This window comes from Leucopleurus acutus, assembly GCF_964270905.1.
Source record: "Leucopleurus acutus genome assembly, chromosome: 11".
Lineage (NCBI taxonomy): Eukaryota > Metazoa > Chordata > Mammalia > Artiodactyla > Delphinidae > Leucopleurus > Leucopleurus acutus.
Window position 1 is genome coordinate 64,429,280 of NC_139152.1, and position 24,736 is coordinate 64,454,015.

The 24,736-nt window shown below is 36.9% G+C and overlaps 1 protein-coding gene across 1 annotated transcript in view; it reads left to right on the forward strand.

The window, feature by feature from the left end:
* Positions 1 to 10,024: 10,024 nt before the first annotated feature.
* Positions 10,025 to 24,736, forward strand: part of SYT1 (synaptotagmin 1) — a gene marked incomplete at both ends in the record, with an annotated part of 539,644 nt that continues 524,932 nt past the window's right edge. Inside the window, one exon of the mRNA XM_082850419.1 lies at positions 10,025 to 10,046. The remainder of the gene's footprint in view (positions 10,047 to 24,736) is intronic.

Here is a 24,736-nt window from a genome sequence, read left to right on the forward strand (position 1 = left end):
CTCAAACAATAAAAACTGGTACTTAAATCTGGGGAAAAAGTGTATAATGTCTTTGATAGAGTCAAAGTCATAGTGCTACCAATTTTTTCCCAAATTAGTAAAATATGTAATAAATGTTATCAATAATATTAACAGAGTTTTTTTATGGAAATGTACAGGGGAATTCTAAATTATATGAGCATGCTTAAGGTGAGCAGTCAAGACACTTGGGGAATAGAAGAAGGAAGAAACAGTGGAGGAGGAGGAGTGGGGAATGCTTTTAGATATCAAAATCTATTATAAAGTTACATAATTAAAACAGTGTACTGTTGATGCAGAGATAGATAAGAAACATATATGCAAAAATGAAAAAGTGATCTAGACAAAGCTAGCATTGCAGGTTGATGGAGGAAAGGACAGGCACTCAGTAACTGTGCTGGGACAACTGGTCATCAGTAGGAAAAAAATAAATTCTATCTCAAGGTATATACAAAAATTATTTTAGTTATATTGATGACTCAAAAGTTAAAATATTTTTAATTTTATAAATATAGAGAATATGAAGTGAAAGAATCATAGAATTGGGCTACACTAAAATTAAGCATTTGTCTTCATTGAAAGAAAAACAGAAAAAGATGAAAATACAAGCCACAAGTTGAGAAAAGATATATGCAATACATACAACCAACAAAATATTAATACGAAGAATATATAATGAACTCCAGTGAATCAAAGACCAAAAATAAAACATGGGGAAATGATTTAGAAAAGGCATTTCACAGAAAAGGAAATATGAATGGCCAATAACATATGATATTATTCTCAACAAATTTCTCAGTAATCAGAAAAATACAAGTTAAAAATTCAAAAATATATTATTGATCTCCACCAAATAAGAAAAATTGTTTTTAAAATTTGTTGTGATTTCTTTTCTCATTCCAAATAAATATACACTTCCATTCCTATTTTGAGGCTATTTTTAAATAGCAGATGACATGATATTATACACAGAAAATCCTAAAGACAGCACCAAAATAAACAACTAGAACTCATCAATGAATTCAGTAAAGTTACAGAGTACAAAATTAATATACATAAGTTTGTTGCATTTCTAAACACTAACAATGAACTATCAGAAATAGAAATTAAGAAAACAGTCCCACTTACAATCACTTCAAAAAGAATAAAATACCTAGGAATAAATCTAACTAAGGACATAAAGAACCTGCCTTTGGAAAACTATAAAACATTGATGAAAGAAACTAAAAAGGACACAAACAAATGGAAAGCTATACTGTGTTCATGGGTTTGAAGAATTAATATTGTTAAAATGACCATACTACCTAAGGCAATCTACAGATTCAGTGTGATCCCTATCAAAATGTTGATGGCATTTTTCATGGAACTAGAACAAATAATTCTAAAATTTGTATGGAAACACACACACACACAAAAACCCTGAATAACCAAAACAACGCTGAGGAAGAACAAAGCTGAAAGTATCAGATTCCCTGATTTCAAACTATACTACAAAGCTACAGTCATCAAAACAGTATGGTACTGGCACAAAAACAGAAACATAGATCAATGGAACAGAATAAAGAGCCCAGAAATGAACCCACGTTTATGTGATTAATTAATCTACAACAAAGGAGGCAAGAATATACAATGGGGAAAAGACAACCTCTTCAACAGCTGGGAAAACTGGACAGCTACATGCAAAAGAACCAAACTGGACTAATTCCTCATACCATACACACACACACACACACACACACACACAAAGAAAACAAACTCAAAATGGATTAAAGTTCTGAATGTAAGATCTGAAACCATACTCCTATAGGAAAACATAGACAGTATACTCTTTGACATCAGTCAGCAATATTTTTTTGGATCTGTCTCCTCAGGCCAAAGAAACAACAAAAGCAAAAATAAACATATGGGACTACATCAAACTAAGAAGCTTCTAGCAACAAAATGAAAAGACCACCTACTGAATGGAAGAAGATGTTAATAATATTTGCAAATGATGTATCTAATAAGGAGTTAATATCCAAAATATACAAAGAACACATAAAATTCAACATCAAAAAAACAAACAGCCCAATTAAAAAATGGGCAGGTGAAAAAAAAAATGGGTAGGGGACCTGAGTAGACATTTTTTTCCAAATAAGACATACATATGGCCAACAGGCACATGAAAAGGTGTTCAACATCATCAATCATCAAGGAAATGCCAATCAAAACCACAATGAGATATCACCTCACACCTGTCAAAATGGCTACTATCAAAAAGACAACAAGTAACAAGTGTTGGCAAGAATATGGAGAAAAAGGAATCCTCATGCACTGTTGGTGGGAATGTAAATTGGTTCAGCCACTGTGGAAAACAAAGTATAGAGCTTCCTTAAAAAAATTAAAAGTAGAATTATCATATGATCCAGCAATTCCACTCCTGGGTATTTATCTGAGGAAAACAAAGCACTAATTCAAAAAATATGTGTACCCTTATGTTCATTGCAGCTTTAATTACAGTAGCCAAGATAGGAAAGCAACCTAAGGGTGTCCATCAATAAATGAATGGATGAAGAAGATGTGGTATACATACAATACAGTATTACTCAGCCATAAAAAGGAATGAAATCTTGCCATTTTTGACAACATGGATAGACATATAGGGTATTATACTAAGTGAAATAAGTCAGAGAAAGACAAATACTGTATGATTTCACTTATATGGGGGATCTAAAGAATAAAGCAAATGAGTAAATATAACAAGAGAAACAGAGTCACAGATTTAGAGAACAGACAGGTGGTTGGCAGAGCAGAGGAGAGTGGTGGGGATGAGAGAAATAGTTGAGGTAGATTAAGAGGTACAGATATCTAGTTAAAAAATGAGTCACAGCCATGAAATATACAGTGTGGGACATATTGTCAATAAAAAAGATTTGTTGTGACTTTTTTCATTCCAAATAAATATACACTTCAATTCCTAATTTGGGGCTATATTTTAAAATAAGGTCCCTAAATTGTAAAAACCTCAGATCTATAAAACCTGGGTCCATTTCTTATTCTCGGTGTATACCCAAGAGAAACTCATGCACATGCAGAACAAAAGGCATGTTTGAAACTAATTATAGCAGTGCCATATGTAATAGCAAAACAATACAAATATCTATAGACAAAAGAACAATGGTAAAAAACAATGATGGGGACTTCCCTGGTGGCGCAGTGGTTAAGAATCCGCCTGCCAGTGCAGGGGACACGGGCTTGGGAAGATCCTACATGCCACGTAGCAACTAAGCCCATGCACCACAACAACTGAGCCTGTGCTCTAGAGTCCGTGAGCCATAACTACTGAAGCCCGAGTGCCACAACTACTGAAGCCCACACATGTAGAGCCCGTGCTCCCAACAAGAGAAGCCACCGCAATTGAGTAGCCCGCACACAGCGATGAAGAGTAGCCCCCGCTCACCACAACTAGAGAAAGCCAGCGCACAGCAATGAAGACCTAATGCAGCCATAAATAAATAAATATTTTTTAAAATGATGTATTCATACAATTGAATACAATCTATGAGTTATAATGAATAAACTTCAGCTACATGGATGAATCCCAAAATGTACTCAAACTAAGTGTGTTGAAGGAATATATATTACTGCATAAGTCCATTTATAAAAATCCAAAAAAAGGAAAAACTGAAAATGACAATTTTTAGAGTTACATATATATGTGGTAAAACTATAAAGAGTAGCAAGATAATGCTAAACACAAAATATAGGATAGTGGTTACCTTGGTGGTGCAGGTAGGAGAGTATCAGATGAGGAAGAGCAAATGAATGATGGCAAAGGTAATTTTCAATACTTAATTTCTGAAGCTGGATGGTGCATATACTGGTGTCTTTATTAATAACATTTAAACTATTCATACTATTTCCTAATGAACATTTCTAAGAGTTCTAAAGCCAACAGCTAAAACTCAGTAACCTTATTCATTAAGAAGAGTGGCTGGCAAAATATCCCTTTTCTGGTTCCATGCATTTCCCTTGGTGATGATGAGACAGTTATATTAATGTGTTATTTAAGCTATTCCTTAATCCATAAATCTTTCAATTTACTCTGTATTTTTGGAGCCTAGTATAAAGGATTGGAGTTCTTGAAGTAGTCACAGTTATTTTGAATATATCTTAAATTTCTCTTGATTGTCATGTCTTGATTGGAGTTCTTGAAGTAGTCACAGTTATTTTGAATATATCTTAAATTTCTCTTGATTGTCATGTCTTGGGGATTGAGATGTGCTGTGTGATGTTGGAGAAATTAACATTTCTGTTTCAATTTTCTCAAAAATATTTTTAATATTTATATCCCATCGACTTCCTGATACTCAAATCTATTCCTCTACTCTTAAGATAGAAAACACGGGGACATACAAAATGGACAGCCATGGTCCAGGAGATGTCATCATCATGGCATCCACAATAGGTTTCAACTACAGTGGGGTTTAAGCATGCTCACAGACCAAGAGACCAATCACTCAGCCTCCTGTTACCTCTGTCAAAAGTCTTCAATATCGAAAAGGGAAGCATGCCCAGATCTATGAGAGGCTTTTATTCTGGGGTTAGAAGTAGAGAACCTTGTGTCTTTCTTATCTTTCCTCTATGTTCAGTATCCAGTAAATGAACTTTTCCTTCAAAAGCCTGCCAGTTTTAATGTTTAGTATTAGGTGAATTAGAAACAAATGGACCAGGTTGCATATAAATTGTTGAAGCACACACAGATAGTCGGTTCTACAAAAACCCTCCCAGGAGTGTACTAGAATGAATCAAACGTATTTGTGTTTTTCCTGCCTTCTATCAAAGCACTGAGCACCATTCCAGAATCAAATTTTGAAGTCTTGAATGTCTGCCCTGCTTCTCTCCTAAACATTATTAAAACATTTTAGCTTGTTGAAAGCACAGACTATTTCTCCCCTTCCACAGCCTCAACCTACCTTAACTCTCTATATGGCTTTTGATAAGTAATTAATCCCTCTGGACACACATTTTTTTTTTTTACATAAATTGAAGGCAGTAGTTGAGCTATGATTCTCTTATGTATTCAGTTAAATAGAATTCTCCCTCTGATTTTAAAGGGAATTAATATAAAATTTAATGTTCCTCTTGATTTATTAGCAAAATTGCTTTTGCTACAGTATATTCCTGGTGTGATAGGGTATTTGAAAAATATATCACTTGTTTTCCTTCTAAAACCTTTGGCTAACACTAACTCATACTACTTTTTATTTTGCTCTTGAGATAGATTCACTTAAATATTATTTTCCTTTTGCTAACCTCAACAGCCTGACACAGTATATTACTTTTTGAGTCACTGTTCTCCTTTTCATTTTCAATATTTTCTTAGCCATAACTTTAAAAAAGCCTTTTGTAAAGCCACATTGAATACTTCTAGCTCTTTATTTTCTTTTCTGTTAAAATTGTAAGGTATTGTAGTTCAATTATAGAACTCTTACTCTCTGCCCTAGAGACTAAGACTTGACTTGACTCCCATGTATTCATTTTATTTTTTTCCTCTTTCAATTCTAGATTCTCTTTATTTAAAACTTTGGGTGTCCAGTTAAAAAATCCATGTGGTTAATTTCTTTTTATCTAATTCTAAAACAGCTCTGATGTGTTCTCCTTACCAGGTGGCTATAATATCATTAGCAGTACTATCAGGCCAAATGATTGTGAGAGAAAGGAAACCAAAATGGATGACTCCACTGTCTTTAAGTGTTTTGAAAACATGTGGTTGGTTCCACTGGCCTCCTAAAAACCAAAAACACCAGTGTTCATATTTTTAACACTAGAATAGATTTTTCTTAAAGAGTAATATAAACTAAATGTTAGCAGCAAAACGATACTTAAGTGCATATTCTCTAAAAATTATTCATCTCCTAGAAGCTTACAGTCTAAGACCAACACATGCAAGATAGAAGACTGTTGATGCTTTATGTATAAACAAGTTTTTATAACACGGATTAACTCTCTTCTAACTTCAATGTTCATACGTAAAGAGTGTCCACCTCACTGTTGGCTTAAATGGATTGGATTATGGGAGGAAGTCCCACCTCCTAGAAATCTGAAAAACAAAAACAATGGCAAGAGGAACGATAATGATAAAATAATAATAATGGCTAATGTCATTAATCCTTGCTATGTGCTTGGAACTAGCACTTTATATACATTGCATTACTTAATCCTCGCAAAAAAACCTAAGATATATGCTGTGTCCTTTTGTACATATTATAGATGAGAAAACTGAGGCTTGGAGGGGTTTTGTACATTTTTCAAGATCACATAGACAATTAGTGTGGAAGCTGGAATTCTATACAGATTTTTGCTCCAGAAAACAAACACTTAATCAATCCTGTATCCTGGAAAGAGGGGAGAAAAAAGGCTGTATCTTGAAAGGCAATGACAGAAAATGTATAACTATAAAAGAAAATATGAATTTATAGAAACAAAATAAATCTATACAGGCAAAATATGGAAAAGTTGGTTATTTTTTCATTTTTTCACAACCTTGAGAAATGATACTTATGAATAGATTTTACCAATTAGTGTGGTTATTAAAGATATAAACTTTAATGATATATGAGTGTGTTAATTCAATGGAACTCTTCAGTACCATTGATCAACTAGCATATACAAGCCTTTTCAGCAATGTGGAGAATTCTCTTGATACCTCTCTTGTGTGTTCTTTCTGTGGTCTATACAAAACCTTGGCTAAGTTTGCACTTAATGAATTTCTAGTTTCTAAAGTCTCTAATTCCCACTCTTGCCCTAAGACACACTCTTCTCCTCAGTGCCCCAATCCAATTTAATTTCTATTCTGATCCTGTAGCCTATTAAAATAGATGGCAAAGGGAACATTAAAGTAGTAAATAGATGAATCCATTGAAAAAGGAATAAAGAAAATGATGATGAGATCTCAGAGCAAAAAATGTGAAGAAAAAAATGAACAAAGGTTTTTTTTTTTAAGCAAAGAATGAGGAAGCAAAATGTTGAACAAAATAGATAAACACAGTTCTGAAAATAGCAAATATTTTTTAAAAATACAGGATAACCAAGGGATGAGTTCAATCTCAGTAGCATAAGACATAGACATTTCTAGATTTTAAAAGTACCTGAGGAACTGGATAAAGACAAAAGACTATTGACCTGATCTTTTCTTTTAATGGAGGTGAGTCTACTATAAAGTCAAAGAGATGATATATACTCTCTGCAACAGAATAGCATGATATGTGAGCCCAGGTGGAGGTCTTTAGATCATTCCCAGAGTTTGGAGAGAACATAGGAATAGGAGAGAGAATTAAAAATCTTAGTTCTGTAAAAATTACAGCGTATATATATCCAGTATGTAAGTGCAGTCTTCCTAATATTCATGATCAGAAATGCTGTTTATTCCAAAGTTAATCACAATATACCTGTGAAACCCATTCATATCTTAGCCAGCAGTCTCCTGCAAGGAACTTTGGGATGTAAACATCTAACACCATTCCTGTTGTTTAGGATTCTGACCACTGAGAGAGAGTTGATTATTGGGTAGGATATGAGGTAGACAGGAAGAGGAATTGGCTAAAACGCTGATAATAGGATCAGAGTCTGGAACAGAGATTAATATGGAATCATATTCTACTTACTAATTTCTTCTAAAATAAGTTTACTTGTTTCTACATGCAGCTATTGGACACAGCTTTTAAAAACAAGCAGCTTTTAATTATTGGAATCTAGAGAATGTGCTAGGAGTATTTTTTAGAATAAAGATCTCTATTAGGTGGATACTATAATGATCCTCATGTGAGGACGTTTACTAGGAAACAGTGTTAGGTAATTGATTCTTCTTTTTCTCCTCCTCCTCCCCCCTCAACCTCCTCATTCTTTTTCTTCGTCATCAAATACTTAAGTTGATTTTAAACTAACATCTATTATCTTTCTCCATCTAGGAAATTATTCTAAGAGTTGAGGAATATTTTTAAACAATGGGAGATACATATAGTTACAATTTTGGAGAATACACAGGTATTTGTCATTAAAAGGATTAGTTTATATCAAGTTGTCTTCTTTTCCTGTATACTTAGAATAAGGATCTTAATCTTAAACATTACATAAATTGGAGAGATTTAATTAAAACTTGAAGAAATGTGTTACTGTTAATTGAATTCTTGATACAGTTACCTTTGCAAACCAATGTTAATGAAACTCCAGTTCAAAGTGGATGGGTTTGGGGAATTGAGATAGCTATTTATTTCCTTAACTGAGATGCCGTGATCATCTTCTCAGTAAAATAAAGAACCCAGTTAGGAGAGTTCTCATTTGTAGCTATTGATCAAGTTTACACAAACTGGAAGTATTTCTAAGCAAAACAAATCAGAGATTCAAAGTCCGGTAAACAAGGTCAGTGAGTGAGAGATGGAAATGCTTCTATGCGTTTTGAAAGACTTGCACCTGTGGAGCAGAGCCAGGACTTGGTCCGACCCCGAGCCGGGTTCCGCTCCGCCCCTTGCCTCGCTTGCTCTCCCTGCCCCCCACACGCTGAACCTCCCAGTTTGGTATCTCTCGGTATTACCAAGCTATAAATTGCCCTAGAGCTTAGAGGCAATCAGGTCAGCACCGCTGTCACAGGGGAAAAGCTTCTTACTCCCGAGCAGAATCGTTCGGGGGAAAGAGAGGAAGGAGGGAGGGAACCCACGCTTTAGTCGTCACTGCGCTGGCAGGGGGTGGAGAGATGGGGGAGGGGGCTGGCAGAAACTGCATTCTCAACAACGTCGCCCTTGACCCAAGTCTACAAACTTATTGGTCGCCACAGTGGAAACTCCCAGTGCACTCTCCGCTGCCTGACAGCCCCGGCTGCTGGGTGGAGTCGCGCTTCCCGGCCCCACCTATGGGAAGGAGCTTCCCCTGCATCTCCGATCCACCGCACCCTTTACGAAAAGTCTCCAGGTACCTAGCAAGGCTCAGATTGTTCTATCCCCGCTTCCACCCCTGCACCCACACGATAATGTTATCAGCCTCCTACAGCCCAGAGGGCCACCTTCCTGTGTCCTCAGTTTGAGGACACACTTGCGGAATCCTTTCTTTTCCCCGCCCTGCTTTGCTTTCACAACTCCAGCGGGTCGAATGGCCAAAGACAAACTTCTGCCTCTCCTTCCCGGCTCCCACATTTTCAAAACCCCACAGCCTGCAAACCCACACACATCGGAACTCCAAGGGTGCTGTTGCAGTCCGGGCATGCTCAGTATCAAGGCAGATTTTGATTGAAAGTAAAAAAAAAAAGAAAGAAAGAAAGAAAGAAAATAGCTTTGTATTATGCAGTCTCCCTCTCATGTGCTTACAGCTTGCTGAACAGGGGCATTCCTGCGACTACCCAGAGGGTTTATCTGGTGCCCTTGATTATGTCTCCTTGGCATCTGTACCCCTCGTAGTTCCCCCCCCCCCCCCCACTTCTCAACCCCCCCTCCTCAGGTCCCTGTCCGCTGTGGGGATGGAGAGACACTAACAGAACTGGGATAGGCGCTGTTGGCTGAGCGGATCCACCTATTATTAGTGCGCCAGGATTGGCTCCTCGGCGCAGCGTACCCCAGGTGGAACCAATCAGGTGGCCGGGGCTGGGAGCTGATGGGCGGCCGCCTCCTCACTGGAGGGATTCCTCGAGAAGCTGCAGTGTGGGGATGCTCTAGACCGAGTACTGCCCCCAGTGTCTTTCCACCTCTTCTTCCTGCAGCGGCGGCAGCAGCGCTTGGCAGCGGCAACTTGAGACTGCGCCCAGGGCAAGCCCCCCGCAGGGTGGTGCTCAACTGAGAGGGGCGGCTCAGTGCCCGAAGGTGTGTGTGTAGGGTGGGGGCGGCCAGCTGGGACCAGCTGGTGGCCCTGGAAAACCTCCCACACACCCACACCCACACACCCCTTTTGTGTTGCAGGCTGCCCCTCCAAGAGCAGAGGCAGCAAGAGGACGTGTGTGCACCGGTCCGCACGGGGAAGCAGTAGGGACGGAGCCCGGCACCACCTCCTGGTTCTCCCTCCAGGTAAGACAGCGGGACTGGCGGCACAGCAGCCTCAGCTGTGCCTATTTGCTTGAATCCGTTCGTAAGATTTTGTTCTCGGTACACTTAGGTTTTGGCGGTGGGAGACTGAGACCTGGGCAGGGAGCCCCGGGTGGCCTATTGTGAGCGATGTAATGAGACCACATGTGCCTCTCCTGGAGAAGCACTTTGCACAGCGCCCGTGATTTAGAGCCTGGAGTTGATGATGTTGGTCATCCCCCATCTTCTTCTTTCCCTCTTTCATTTCCTCTCCTCCGTCCCCCACCCCCAATCTCTATCCTTCACCTCCCCCCCCCTCAACCCCTTTCAAATCTCTCATCTTCTCCCTCCTCCCATCCAAAGCACGCACAGTGTTTCTTTCTCTTCCTGGAAAGGATTGCCTTTTCTCAGAGGAAAAAGGGGGGTAGTGATGAAAGGAGAAAGATTTCTTTCTGCCCAGGGGGAAAAGAACAAGATAGAATACACGATAGAAAATTAGAGTACCAAAAGCAATTAAACTGAATAAAGGAAGTAGACAAGCCATGCAGCCCCAGCTGCCAGAGAGGGGAAGTGTCAAGTTTGACTTGATCTTCTGCTTGCAAGGGGCTGTGTCTCTCACTAGATTGCTTCAAATGGAACAAAAATAAACCACCGATCCAACCTACTTTCAATTGCTTAATTGCTGTTGCTTTTAAGTGCCCACCATCTGACTTTTCCTGGTTCCATTTGTCCTGCGGGGCTGACTATTTGGTCTTATCCATCACTGGTAATGTCTGAACTTGGAGAGGTTTCTCGAGTGGAGAAAAAAATTTAAAAACAGATTATTACTTTCCTGAGGTTCTTTGGCATGGCCTTTATGTTGAGGGGCAAAAGAAAAAAAAAGTAAAGTTTCAAAACATTTGTTAGTGACACCAGTATTATTAGGAGGCTTGGATTTCTACTTTGAGAAAGCAAATCTAGTTAGCTTTGTGTACATGGTGATTTTGACTTTCTTGAATATTAACCTTCTGAAATAATGCAAACATTTAACTTTTGTGTTAAAGCTGCATTTGCATATGAACTGTGATTTCATTCTACCTTTCTGCTGTTTGCGTTTTGCTGCCCAGATATCAAATTCATGCCTTGCCTTATTTTCTTTTAATAAGTATATTTAATAGATGTACACATGATGCTTATACAATTTCAGTACTCGATTTAGAAGGTGCATGGAAGCTCAGTTGGCCAAGAATCCTCTTGTACTGGAACAAAGTTTAGGAAGTAATGGTAGGAAGATAGCGTCAAATTAAAAAATCTTGAAGGGGAAAATGCTTTTACTTTTATGTCTTATTATAATACAGAGAAAGGTATCAAAACAACTATGTGCCCTGGCTGCCTGCATGATAGGTCAAGTGAAAGGGACTTGCTGGACAGAGCCTTGACAGCAGCCTCAGAAATTTCTAATTCCATCATCAATGGTATCAGCTTTCCTTTCCTATTATTCAGCTAAGTGATGACCGTCAGATGGGAGGAGATAGAGAGAAGTGCTTAGCTGAATGTAATGGGAAAGCATCCCAAGTGGGTGCTACATGAGTGCAGAGAAATCAGCAGATGTTAGTGTCCAGATAAATCTTTTCCTTTGATTTATCAGGGGAAATGCCAAGTCTTACATTTTTTTTTTTCTATGTGTCCACTTCGGATAAGAAAAGGGAACCTTCTTAACTCTCCCTGATCTTCCACACTAATCTATGTACCCCAGAAAGTATTTCTTTCACCACATATCTTCAGTGGACAAGTTTATACACTGACCTAAAGAAGAGCTGCTTTCATTTACCATCAACGTAATATATGTTATTTTCTAAACCATTTTCCATTTGAGACACTTATCTTTCCTATCTAAGTAGAATTGCCTCGAGTCACAAAAACAAGATCTTCTTTCTAGGCCTTTGACATTTAAATGCCTTTTTTTTTTTTCTTTTTAATGTAGTATCTCTGTTGAAAGCTAAAACTTATTTTTAGTGGTGCCACCTTTTGGTTATAAGGACAAAAGGACAATCGTTTAATTGCCTTATGTGTGTACAACTGAATTAACAAGTTTAGACATGAAAAGATATAGAAAAAGGAAAGCAACTGCTTTTCACTGCGAGCAAAAGATTTTACTTGCTTATTTCTCCACTGTCTTAGGAAGGGTAAAAGTTTGGTCTTGGTTTGTGACATTTATGTTCAGGACTCTTAACAAATGCTAATTATAACAATGACATGTAAAAGACATGCATATGAGTATTGAGTTTCTCACATACAAAAAAATTAAGCCTTTATATACCGGAAGTCAGAGCTAATTCCAATATATATTGAGTGGATTAAAGTGAGACTTTAAATGATATATTATGGGAAATTATTACCCTGTCTTTCCACAAAATGTTCTAGTGTAACAGTTTCATACAACCTTCATCTTTTCTCCTTTTAAAAGAATATCTTAGTAAATCTTATTAATGTTTTAGAGCAAATATGGTAATTAGACTTTAATGTATTTTTATCAGAACTAAAGGTTGCTACCTTACAGAGGAAATGCTAAAATGCTAATTTCATAAAATACCACATGATAGAGAGTTGTTACAGAGTAGTTTTGAACTTCATTTCATAATGGAGAATATTAGTTATTCTGTCTGGTCAAATTGTCAGAGAGTTCTAATTCAGAAATATGAAAATGGTTAGCATGGTATGTACAAGATTTACACATTAGACTTGGTGCTAACTGAAAATAAAACTAGAATATAGTAGCTTCTCTTAATTGTACTTGCAAAATGAACTGGATGATTAATAAATAAAATACAGAATGTGTTAGATCTAAAAGCTAATTCGAACTTCCTGTTTGCCTAATGACACCATGGACATAATATCAATTCATTCTTTTGAGTTCAGTATACTAAATCAATTTATAGCGAATTCCCAAAACAGATTTTTACAGTCATCTAATCTTAAAAAACTCACACTTAACACAGACAATTATGTGAGCCTGAAATACTTATACCTCTTAGGATTTCCAGTTTATGTAATAGCTAGGAAGAGATACCATTAACTCCAAATTGGAACATCATAATTCTTTTCCTAATGGTAGTGATTAAATGATTTGGGGAAGGGAAAGTAAAAGTAAACAGTTTGATTACATAATGGAGCAAATTTAGTCTACTATTACAGAAAACCAAGACCAAAGTTAGACTTTCTGGCATTAGAATAACATAGGTGTGGGTTTTACAAGTGTTTTGCTAAAAACTAATGCTTTCTAAAATGAAATACCTGGAACACTTGTGATTTAAAATAATTTTTTTTTTTTTTTTTTTTTTTGTGGTACGCGGGCCTCTCATTGCTGTGGTCTCTCCCGTTGCGGAGCACAGGCTCCGGACGCGCAGGCTCAGCGGCCATGGCTTATGGGCCCAGCCGCTCCGCGGCATGTGGGATCTCCCCAGACCAGGGCACGAACCCGTGTCCCCTGCATCGGCAGGCAGACTCTCAACCACTGCGCCACCAGGGAAGCCCCTAAAATAATTTTTAATGATTTTCTTGTCATAAATACATCCGTATCAAAAGTTTAATATATGATATTCTTCCTAACTGAATTTGTTTGCCATCGAAATTGATCAAAGCTATTTAAATAGGGATAAAGTATATGGCTGTGTAAAACATAATTTCAATTAGCATTTAAGGATATATATATATACGTATGTGTGTGTATATATATGTGTACGTGTGTACATATATATACATATTTAATTATGTAACATTTTCTAAAAGGATTTGAGACTAATGGACAGTAGTGTGTAATCTGCTGAAACTAGGGAGTACTCCTGTAAAAAGTACCATTTAAAGAAAGATGACAATGTCTTGGGGATGCTTTTAATATTTCTTTGGTTGAAAAGACCAGGAGTACTCAGAGGCAAAATTAATGGAGGTCTAGATCTTTTCCTTTATACAGCCCTTCTGTGGCTTAGGGAAGAAGTGATTTTTATATGAATCATGTATTAAAAAAAAAAAACACCTCTCAGTGCAAGATGCACTTTTATATACAGGTAACAAACTGAAGTCACGTTTTCACATGATTTGGACATAACAGGGCATTAAAGTTTTTATCTTTCTAAGATTTCTTCAGTGTTTCTTTCAGCATTTGCACAAAGGTAAACTTGTTCTTAATCTTTTACATAATCGACATGATTAGCATTGCTTTTTCAGGTAAGGGGGTTTAGATTGGTATCTTAAATAATTCCTTTAGGAGTGATCAATATTTTTCCTAATAGTTTATAAATTTGATTCAAATCTCTCCATTCAGTGTGGCCACTTTTTTAAAGCAGGAATTTAATCTTTCCAATCTGAAGAAAACAGTGTTTTTCCTTTAGCTTCTCTGTCATTTTAGGAGAGTTCTTGAAGAGCCACTTTTATATTGACTATAAGATGAACTGTGATAGCAGGGCATATGAACATTGTTCTACTCATATGTGTTAGTATAAAAGAAATGTATTTTAAATAATATTGCAAGTATAGTCATGCTATCTATTGGAAATAAGAGAGCACCCAGTCCTTTCTTGCTATATATGAATAAAACTTCAACCTTTGCTATATTGTTTAAAAAAGAAAAGCTTTTACTTTAAAGTGTACAACGTGAAATTATTGCTATGTTATAGAAGGAGTAAGCACCGGGGATGTTATTTCCGCAGTTTTAAAAATAATTATAGAGGTCCTATTGCAAAGACGCCTCCTTTTAAAATATCCACTTTCTAAATCTAAAAACAATATTTAAAAGAGTTCTAAAACAAACTGAAACCTAGGTTAGCATAACAATAGCACATTTATGACTGTGTTAGAAAGAAGTATTCTGCTGTCTTTGAAAAATGCAAAGCAGATTAAAAAATGTTTCTGTAATTTCTGTAATTGTATTTAGTTAAACCACAACTTCTAGTTGTTTAGAACTAATTCTGATTCTCTTTGGGTTTGTTTTGTCTCTACAAATACACTCAGTGCTTGGAAGGGATGTGACACACTGGTTTCCTTAACTTACCAGTAATGTAAATGAGAGGAGGTCAGAGTTCATCATTTTTGGTTACTGCTATTGTGGAGATAAAAAGAAAAGATACCGATCGTTCCTATACTGGTCTCACATGTAGTATGTTGAACGTATTAGTTATACGCATAGGGCGTCATTTTGTTGAAGAGGAGCTCTGGAAAATTGGAAAGCTTTTGAAGAATAATAAACGCCTTCTATATTTTAGCTGTCTGTACAAAATGGGAGCTGGAAACTTTCCATGTAGATTGAGAATGGCCTTTCTCAGCTAGTATGAGAATCTGGTGAAATAATGTAGTTTCTGGAATAATTTGGTTAAAATACCATTTCCTAGCAGCCCTGTCAGACAACATTTCATTGGAAATACTGGATTACAACCCCCCTACCGCAGCCCCCAAAATTACGCCTAAGACAGTTAGCTAAGTGTCTCAGTCAAGAATGAATTTTGGTCGAAACAGCCATTTAATCAAATCCAGCTATGGATGGTACTGAAACTTGGTCTTGCCTCATCCCATTAAACCTGTTGTTTCTCTATTTGCTCAATGTAGTTTTGCTTATAATTAAAAAGAGTTAAGTGTTTCCTGCAATAGATGAATGTTTTCCTTTTCTTTCTAAATCATTCACCTGATCAAGGATAAAATGCACATAGGCACTTAAACACAAATAGAATCGGAGAGTTACTTAAATATGAGAACTTCTGATACTGCAGTTGTTTAAATGAGACATACTATCTCTTGTCCTCCTCCTACACCCTCCCAGACTACAGCCAACTTTTCTGTCGCAAGCAAATGAAGGGGAGAGCAGGCAAGCCCACCTCACACCTCTGGGCACAGTTCCTTGGGTGTGGCCTCCAGGGGACAGCCTCCTGTTTTTACCTGAGGTCTCCTTGCATATCAGCCCAGGCCCTACTCTAGCTGAAAGCAGATAACTGAATTTAGGAATTGCTACTTTGAGATTTATTGACATATTTTCGTCAACGTGAGGGCAAAAGCACACGGAAATACTCAGACAGAACATACTCAGCTGTAACAAACTTGGTGTTAACACTTTTCAAATGTGATGCTGAATCTTATATAAGATTTAGATAATTGATAACATAGTTTTCTTTCATGGAATTTCTTTTGATTACTCACAAGTGATCCAAGCAAAAGGTGAGATTGTTCAACCGTGAAGCCCCGCATAACTTTTTAACTTATCAGCACCAGTGGACAAAGCTGAGATAATTATTTAAAAGAATTTCAAATCCTTCGATTGGCTTTAATACTTCCAAAATCCACCTGTGTCTTGTTATGGAGACCCTTAAACATTTACATACCTCGTCCTGCTCATCACAGATAATTGAGAACTGGTTTGTACATCTACAGACTGGATATTATTGTGAAACGTCACATAGGGTTGCTTTTAGGATGGATTATTGCTAATCTTCTTTCAGGCATAATCTTATGTGAATGTAACTAAGTGTAAACAGCAATGTAGCATCACAGCAGCAGACTACACTCACTACAATGTCAGTTTGGAATTGTTTGCTCTTTCCTTGAGAAGGAGAAAGAGTCGATTAAGTATATTTTTTCCTGATGATGTTCTGCCCCCCAGCATTCTATGTATTATAAACAGCGAAATAGGTCCTTGTTCTCCACCTATGAAATATGGAAGCTGCTTATATTTGTGGGGAAAGTCATTAACAAATGTTTTTTTGGACAAATGACTTAATGGCTTTTGAAACAAGGACAAATGATATAACACAGGTTACTAAGGCCTAGCTAAGCTCCTCTAGCAAGCAGGCTCTGCCTTAGCAAGATTATTAAGAAAAGTTGACACAGCTTCTCAGGAGAAAGGCAAGGTAGCAAAGCTCTGAATCTCTGTCTGACTTGGAGTGTCTGCAGATCCTTGTTTACAAGGCTGGCTTTCTGCCTAATCCCTAGCATTTTTATCAGATTTGAGGAATGAATAAAGTGAACCATTGGGCCTTAGACCATATTTCTAGAGCACTAGCATCTTTTTATAAATAGAATAACATCACTATCCTATTTTAGCCAGTGTCCAGAATCCAAGGCCACTAAAAGTTTTATATATAAATATAAACTAGACCATTATATGCCTAAAAATGCTTGAGTTTTATCTGTCTGTGTACAGGAAATTCTTGTGTTGAAAGCTTAGTTAACAACATGACTGTACAAGTAATTTACCTATTTTTCGTGTTTTTATTAAATTATAATATTAAATTTAAAATGCCAAACAATCACTTTGAGATACAGTTGAGTTTAATAATTCAAGAAAGTGACATTTCAACAAAAAGCCAACATATTCCTAAATTCTCCAACACCACCCTGCTTTTAAATTGTGGGAGGAAAAAAGTACTTCATATGCAAGTTTCCAGTTTTGTTTTGTTTTTTTTTCCTGTGGAATCATAGATACTTTCGGAACCATTCCTAGATACCACAAAATGAATATTAGTGATAGGACAGAGCCGACTCCTTCAGGACAGAGTGGAGTAGACAAGTTGTTAGCCTTGGAGAATCTGTTTCATCATTTAGATATTGAACACATAGCAACAGTTTGATTTCTTTGACTTCCGGACTTTTAGACCCGTATGTGTTGGAGCGTGTTACTACTCACTGCCAGGGTAGAAGAGATTTGTTCAGCTCTCCAGCTAAGAGCGTGATATAGCAATTCTCTTACATTCTCTTCCTTCCCCACCATTTTGTTCCTTTCTCATCTCTTTTTTTCCTGCCCTCTTCTGCCTTCCTTCCTTTTTTTCTTTCTTATTCATCTCCTAACGAGTCATCTTCCCCTAGAATCACTGGGAGCTTGCTACTCTAGGCCCCATACTAATCTCCACATGCTGAATTTATTTTTTGTCAGTAACCAAGAAATTTCACTCTTAGTTTGTATACATTTCAGGTTAGTTTCACAAAAGGTTTGTATAGATAGATAAGGGAGCATCCTCTTAATTTGTTTAAGTAGTTGGCACACTTAAATGGAATGTACCACGTTTTGAATGTTTTTAAGACCTTACATGTAAAGACTAGCCCACTGGTAATTTTTAGAACAAAATTGATTGAAGAGAGATAAAACAATAATGTTTAAAATTCCAAACGGCATGTACTTTTAGGCACCTTTTTTTCTCTGTTTTGTTCTTCCAGTGGTAGCTTTTACATCATTGTTTTCACAACAGTTGTATCTCACTGTATTTAAAAAATATTATGTTGCCTTATTTGATTTTGATAATAGAGAGATTCTCCATTTTACAGATGCAATAAAGGAGACTCAGAAGTTAAGTTACCTGGCTGTAATTACACACTTAGGAAGGCTTTTATAATTTTCACCTGCTGAATCATACTGTCTCAGCAGTTAATCAAGAAAAAGTCAAGTATATTTTTAAACTTCCTCGCTATATAAGAACTAGTTTGCTATTTCTTATCAAAAATAAAAACAAAAATATAACATCTTCACTGAATATTGAATATACAGTTGTTATTCTTCCCATTGAAAAGAGAAGGACAGTTTAATATACTGTCATTACTTCTGTGACTCTAACTTTGGAATAAATTATATTTTAAAATTATTCAAGGAACAGTTCTCTAATCCATAAGACAATTCACCAATCCTGAGTCACTAGGCTTAGTTGGCCTTTAGTCATTGCTGTATCACTGTGGTATTAGATGTTACCTCATTTGTTTTCCTTATTTGGAAACTACGGAGTCATAAGCCACCTCCTAGAGTACACAGAGATGTGATGAGCAAATGAACGTTGTAGCTTTACTAGAAGCTTTACAACCTCATCTCTCATTATTTTTCTCATTGGTACTTACACATAAAACTTCTCACTGTTTCCAGAACCTGACATTAATGGAAGCTGTTGAATCTACTGGTGCTTTTTCTCTCCTATTTCAAGATAGAAAGGGCTAAGCAGGGAACATACTCAAGCCCCAATTATTATCCAGCCCTAATGTGAAATCCATCAATTGGCAATTCTTTATGTTAAGAATCAAACACGTTTGGAAATGATTGCCAGTAGGTATACACATTGCAATGTGGATTATCATAATTGACTTTCTAGCTGATCTGATAGAAGGAAACAAGTTTTAATTGGGAAAGGCTTATAGAAAGAATGCAAGATTAATTGGAACAGAAGACAGGTATTTATGGGGATTTTTGGACAAACACAAGTTAATCATATTCTCGTGTTCTTACTACGATTCCATTTAATATTCCCAAGAATTTTTTGAGACTGGTACTGATTTATCTATAATTTTTAGATGAGAAAAATGTGGAAAAGTAACTTGCCAAGGTCATACAACTGTTATGTAGAGGGAATTGGATTCAAACCCAAGCAGTCTATTTCTAGAGCCAACACTCAACCATAAGAAATCATAATCATTAAACTCCTCAGTGGTAGAAGATGCAGAACAGTTGGAAGCAAACAGATAGAAGTGATCAAAAGAAATTGAACAGTCATAAGCAAACTGTACTTCGTAGTTTGAGTCAATATGACCATCATGGCAATGTGCTAAAAGATTGAAACTTGAGTCTCATAGGTCTGGGTATAAAGACCTACTCTGGCGTGGTGAGCTTCAGTAATATATTTCACTACTAAAAGCTTCATTTCACCAGGAATGGAAATGTTTGCAAATTGTCTGGTACTCTGTTAATAAATGGCAGATCTGACCACTCTTGCCCCCTTTTTTTATTAGTCAGGAACTCTTTCACTTTCAAAAATGCCACCTAACTCAAAATGGTTTAGAGAGAAAAGGGATTTTAGAGCTCATGTTACCATAAAATCCAGGAATATTCTGGATTTCATCATAGCTGGAAATAGGAAATCAAGCTATATGATCAAGACCAGGCCTATCGCCCCCCACCCTCCCACCCATCCCTACCTCCTTAATTTTACTTTTCCTGCCATTGCTTTATTTAGAATCAGGCTCTTTCTTTACAGTGGTAAGAATGTTCCCAGGGAACAGGCTTACATAAGAAATCTCCATGTAAAGAGAGCATCTTTTTTTCCAAAAATTTCTAGGATAATCTTGACTGGAACAACTTGAGTCACTTGCCCCAAACTCATCACTATGGTGAAGGCTGTGAAATATATTTTTCTAAGCTGAGCCTTGTGTCATCCCTGGATTTGAGAGTTATACAAAGCATCACTCAACTACATAGAAAGAGAGTTCTGCTGTTAAAAGAAGGGAAATGATTAGATTTAGAGCAGGCAAAACAACAAATGCCTAGCTCATAAGGTATGGGCACTGACCGGTCGAGAGGATGCCTGCTGGCATTAATGCTGGAGCAGGCTCCTGGAGGGCCCTTATTTTTCCTGGCACTAACCCCTTAGTTGATGGGGTAAGATCCAGGGAATTCTAGGGGAAGGTCCATAGTAGTTGAGGATGTGGAAAGGAGTGGCCCTCAGAAGGCTTGAAGCAATGCCATTTACAAACAGGTGTGGATGTAGTCAATAATTAAACAACTGGTATGACTATAGCAGTGTGAAAAGACTGCCTATCAGGGGCTGAGGGCTGAGTTGAGTGTCATTTAACTCTAGTTGGGTCCTTGCCTTATTGCTTTGGCCTCCTCTTTTTTAATGCAGTGGGAAAATACTTATAGGATTTGAGGATTCTTAGATTCAGAGCTCAGTAGGTCTGAGAACTGCCAACTAAAGATATGTACAAGGCCACCTGTGTATATGTCAATACCTCACATTTTTGTTGGTTTTGAGTAAGGCTGGTTATTTTCAGGAGTTTATAGAGTTTTATTTTATGATTACCCTAACTACCTATGTATTGCTACAGATACAATAAAATAAATTTGCACAAAAACACTATACATTTTTCCTTGCTATACCTCGAACTGAAAGGGAATTATTTAGGAATGATGCACTTCCTCCGTAAGCACCAGGGCATGCCTGTTATATGCCAGGTTCTATTTTAGTGCTGGGAATATAGAAGCAAATGTAGTAGATAAGTTCCTTGCTTTTAGGGAGCTGGCATTCTAGGGAAGGAGACAAAATAGTTAAAAACAACAACAAAAGATAACTAAGGTAGTTTTCAAATAGTGAGAAATGCTACTACATAATAAAACAACCTAATAAAACAGTAAAATCAAGGACTATGGTAAACCAAAGCTATGTAAGTTGAGGCATGAAAGGAGAAGGATCCGGCTATGTAAACACCAGGGGAAGAGCACAGTAGACAGCAGAAATCCTAAGTGCAGAAGCTTGGCAGTGGGGGTGAGTTTGTTCTACTTACGGAAGAGAAAAAAGCAAATGTAGCTGAAGTTGTAAAGATGCTGGCTTCATGAGTGTAACCCTGCTTTAATATTTTAACTAAAAGCAAACTACAAACATTATTAAGGAAATTTTCCAAACAAGATGATCACGTCACCTCAACATTATTTAAATATATGTAGTATCTTATTTCTGTGTAATACATTTCCAGTCTATGTAATCATGCTTACACATTTTATGATTACAGTCATGGAATACATACTATTTCCACCCTGACTTTCAAAATGCACTCTCAGGTGACTTACAGGCATATATTTTTATCTTCCAATTTCTCTAGAAAGGTAACTTCTTTTCTTTTATGGCATAGATTCCTTAGACACTTTCCGTATATCTTTTGTTAAATCTTAATAACCTTTCTCCTTTTGCCCTCCTTTCTAAGGGAATTGAACACACAGCCTACCCTCAATTTTATTGTTTCTCAAAATTTAAGTGAACACCTTGGTTTTTTATCACAATAATGTTTTTTTCCTCAATTTAATTTCCTTTTGAGTGTATGTTTGATTATATCCAACAAAATTCAAATTTAGATTTTGAAACAAAAGTAAACAAACACTGAAAGCATAATGAAACAACTCATTTTGTGTCGATTATCATTTAGACAACACGGGTCTCAGAGCATTAACCGGAAATTATTTTTCCTCTGTCTGGTTTCATATCCTGGTTTCAAGAACTCAGTAACCCAAGTCTACCTAGGTCACTCTGTGACAGTAAACTAGGTGCTTACAGAGGCATATTAACATTGCGAGTGGTGCTGCAGTACCACTCCCTATGCTGCAGCAGTAATGAAGTAATAATTACAGTGTCAATCTTAAATGGCCCTCTTTTTTCCCCTAAGACTCCCATAGACATTATATGCTGATAATAACATATTTTGTAAAGAGAGTATTCTTTGCTGAATTCACACAAAATCATCTATATGTGAATATAGCAAGAGTGTTATAATGGACCATTCTCATCAGTAAGTGATAAAGTCTGTTTTCCTTATCTGTGGAAATCAGGCTCTTTCGTATCCTAAATATCTTATGTTTTTCTACATCTGTATATATATATATACTTGCATATATAGTATATTTGAATTTTTTAATTATGTGATCACTCCACTAAGTGCAAGTTTTTCAGGATTTTGCAATGATGTATGTATATTTTTTTATCATCTTTTGGCTCTGCAGTGCCTGACAAACATTAGGAAGAGAGCATTCCATAGAATATTTATTGAATGAGTGAATGAATCCACTAAATCTATATTTTCTAATGTTTTTGAATGACATCCAAACCCAGTATGCTTTCAAACACACATACACACTATATGAACAAAAGTTCTATGAAGTATTTCTTACTGGTGTTGTATTCTGATACCTCCTTTTCAATTCTCTTTTTTACCTAATTTATTTTTTTTATTTTTATTTATTTATTTATTTATCGTTTGCAGTACGCCGGCCTCTCACTGCCATGGCCTCTCCCATTGCGGAGCACAGGCTCCGGAAGCGCAGGCCCAGCGGCCATGGCTCACGGGCCCAGCCGCTCCACGGCATGTGGGATCTTCCCGGACCGGGGCACGAACCCGTGTTCCCTGCATTGTCAGGCGTACTCTCAACCACTGTGCCACCAGGGAAGCCCTACCTAATTTATTAAAAAAAATACTGGTCATGACCAACAAAGTTAATGTAACAGCATACCAATGGATAACAATCTGTAGTTTTAAAAACAGTTTCCTAAAAAAGTATTATCAATTTCAAAAAAGTATATTTAAGATCCCATTAAATATAATATAATGGATATACAGGAACTTGCAGTGCCTTATTTGGAACATAAAGTATCATCATACTGTAAATGAATGAACGTTAATAGAATTCCCAGACCAAAATGCTCTTGCTGTATTCACATATAGGTGATGCTCTCGCTGTATTCACATACAGGTGATTTCGTGTGAACTTACACTATTTTTTTAAACCCACAATGAATCTGGCGCCAATGCTGTTACTGGTCATTCTCAACCAAGCAGATTTATGTTGGTCTGCTGCCTTCTGAGGAATTCAGTTAATAGCCATTAGTTAAAATAAACTTTTTTATAGACTAGAGGAAAATACAGAGATGTGATAGGAGATTATTTCTGTGTCTTTAAAGTAGTGAATACAGAACTAGTCTATGGAACCAACAGATGATGAAGACTGAGCATAAATATTTAGATTTTTGTGTTCAAATATAAAAACAAGCAAATAATATAAAAACCCTCAATCTGTCACTAAGTTTATGATATGGTGATTTTACAGTATGATCTCTCTGAAACCTTTCTGTGCTAACTGGAGAGGATCTGTAATTGATCATGATATTTCTCTGCAAGGTAGTAGACATTCAAGTGGCTCAGCACAGTAACGCTTCTTTGGCTTTCCTACTATCCATGTGAGTTTTCTCATGATAGTGGATAAGGTGGAGATTATGTCCTCAATCTTTCAGTCATTCATCAAGCTGCTCAAAAATATTTAAGAGTACAAACTCTCAGGCACTGTCAGCCACTTATAGAAAAGTGTAGTTCAGTTAAGAGAGACATCATAAGCAAGTAGTGATAATATATTCAGATGTGAGCTGTGAAATAATCAGGATAGGGTAGGAAATGCTATGGTAACAAACAATAGGAAAACCTCAGTGGCCTAAACATCTCAGCCTTATTTCTTGCTTATACTATGTAACCATTGTGGAAAAGTGTGTGTGTATTTGGGGGGAAGGGTGGCAGAAGACCCTCTGATTTGAAGTCCTTCAGGGACCCAGAATGTTGAGAGCTTCAATGACTTATTACACTGTCATCTCAACATAATGACATTAATGATGCAATGACATTAAGGATTCATTGCAGTTGGGAGGAAAGCGCTGGACAGTTTCTCACCATCCAGTGAGAAAATTAACTACTTTGACCCTATAAGAGGCATATACAATTTCTGGTCAGAGACCATTTGCCAGATCCAGCCAACGTGGCCTGTAACTACAAGGGCACAGGAAGTATAACACCCTCCACCCCAACTTGGGCCTTGAAAGGAGAGGATATTGCCAAGATCTTGAAGCCTCTTTTATTAGCTGCCACAGAAAAGTGAAAGCACATGAGAGTGAATGATCAGTTAGTCAAGACAGCTACCGCTTCACAGAGGAGGTGATGCACGGGCTGCACTCTGAGGGACCTTTCTATTATCATGAAAGATGCTTAATTCATTCTTTAATGAAATCTTCTCTCTCTCTCTCTTTTTTTTTAACCTGAATCTCAAACACGGGATATGTGTTTTATTAAGAATGCCAGCACTCCTGGTAAATTTGGTGGATGAACTAAATCATTTCTCTCGTACTAGGAGTGCTGATGTATAATACAACTGTCAATTTAACAAATCTATTTGGATG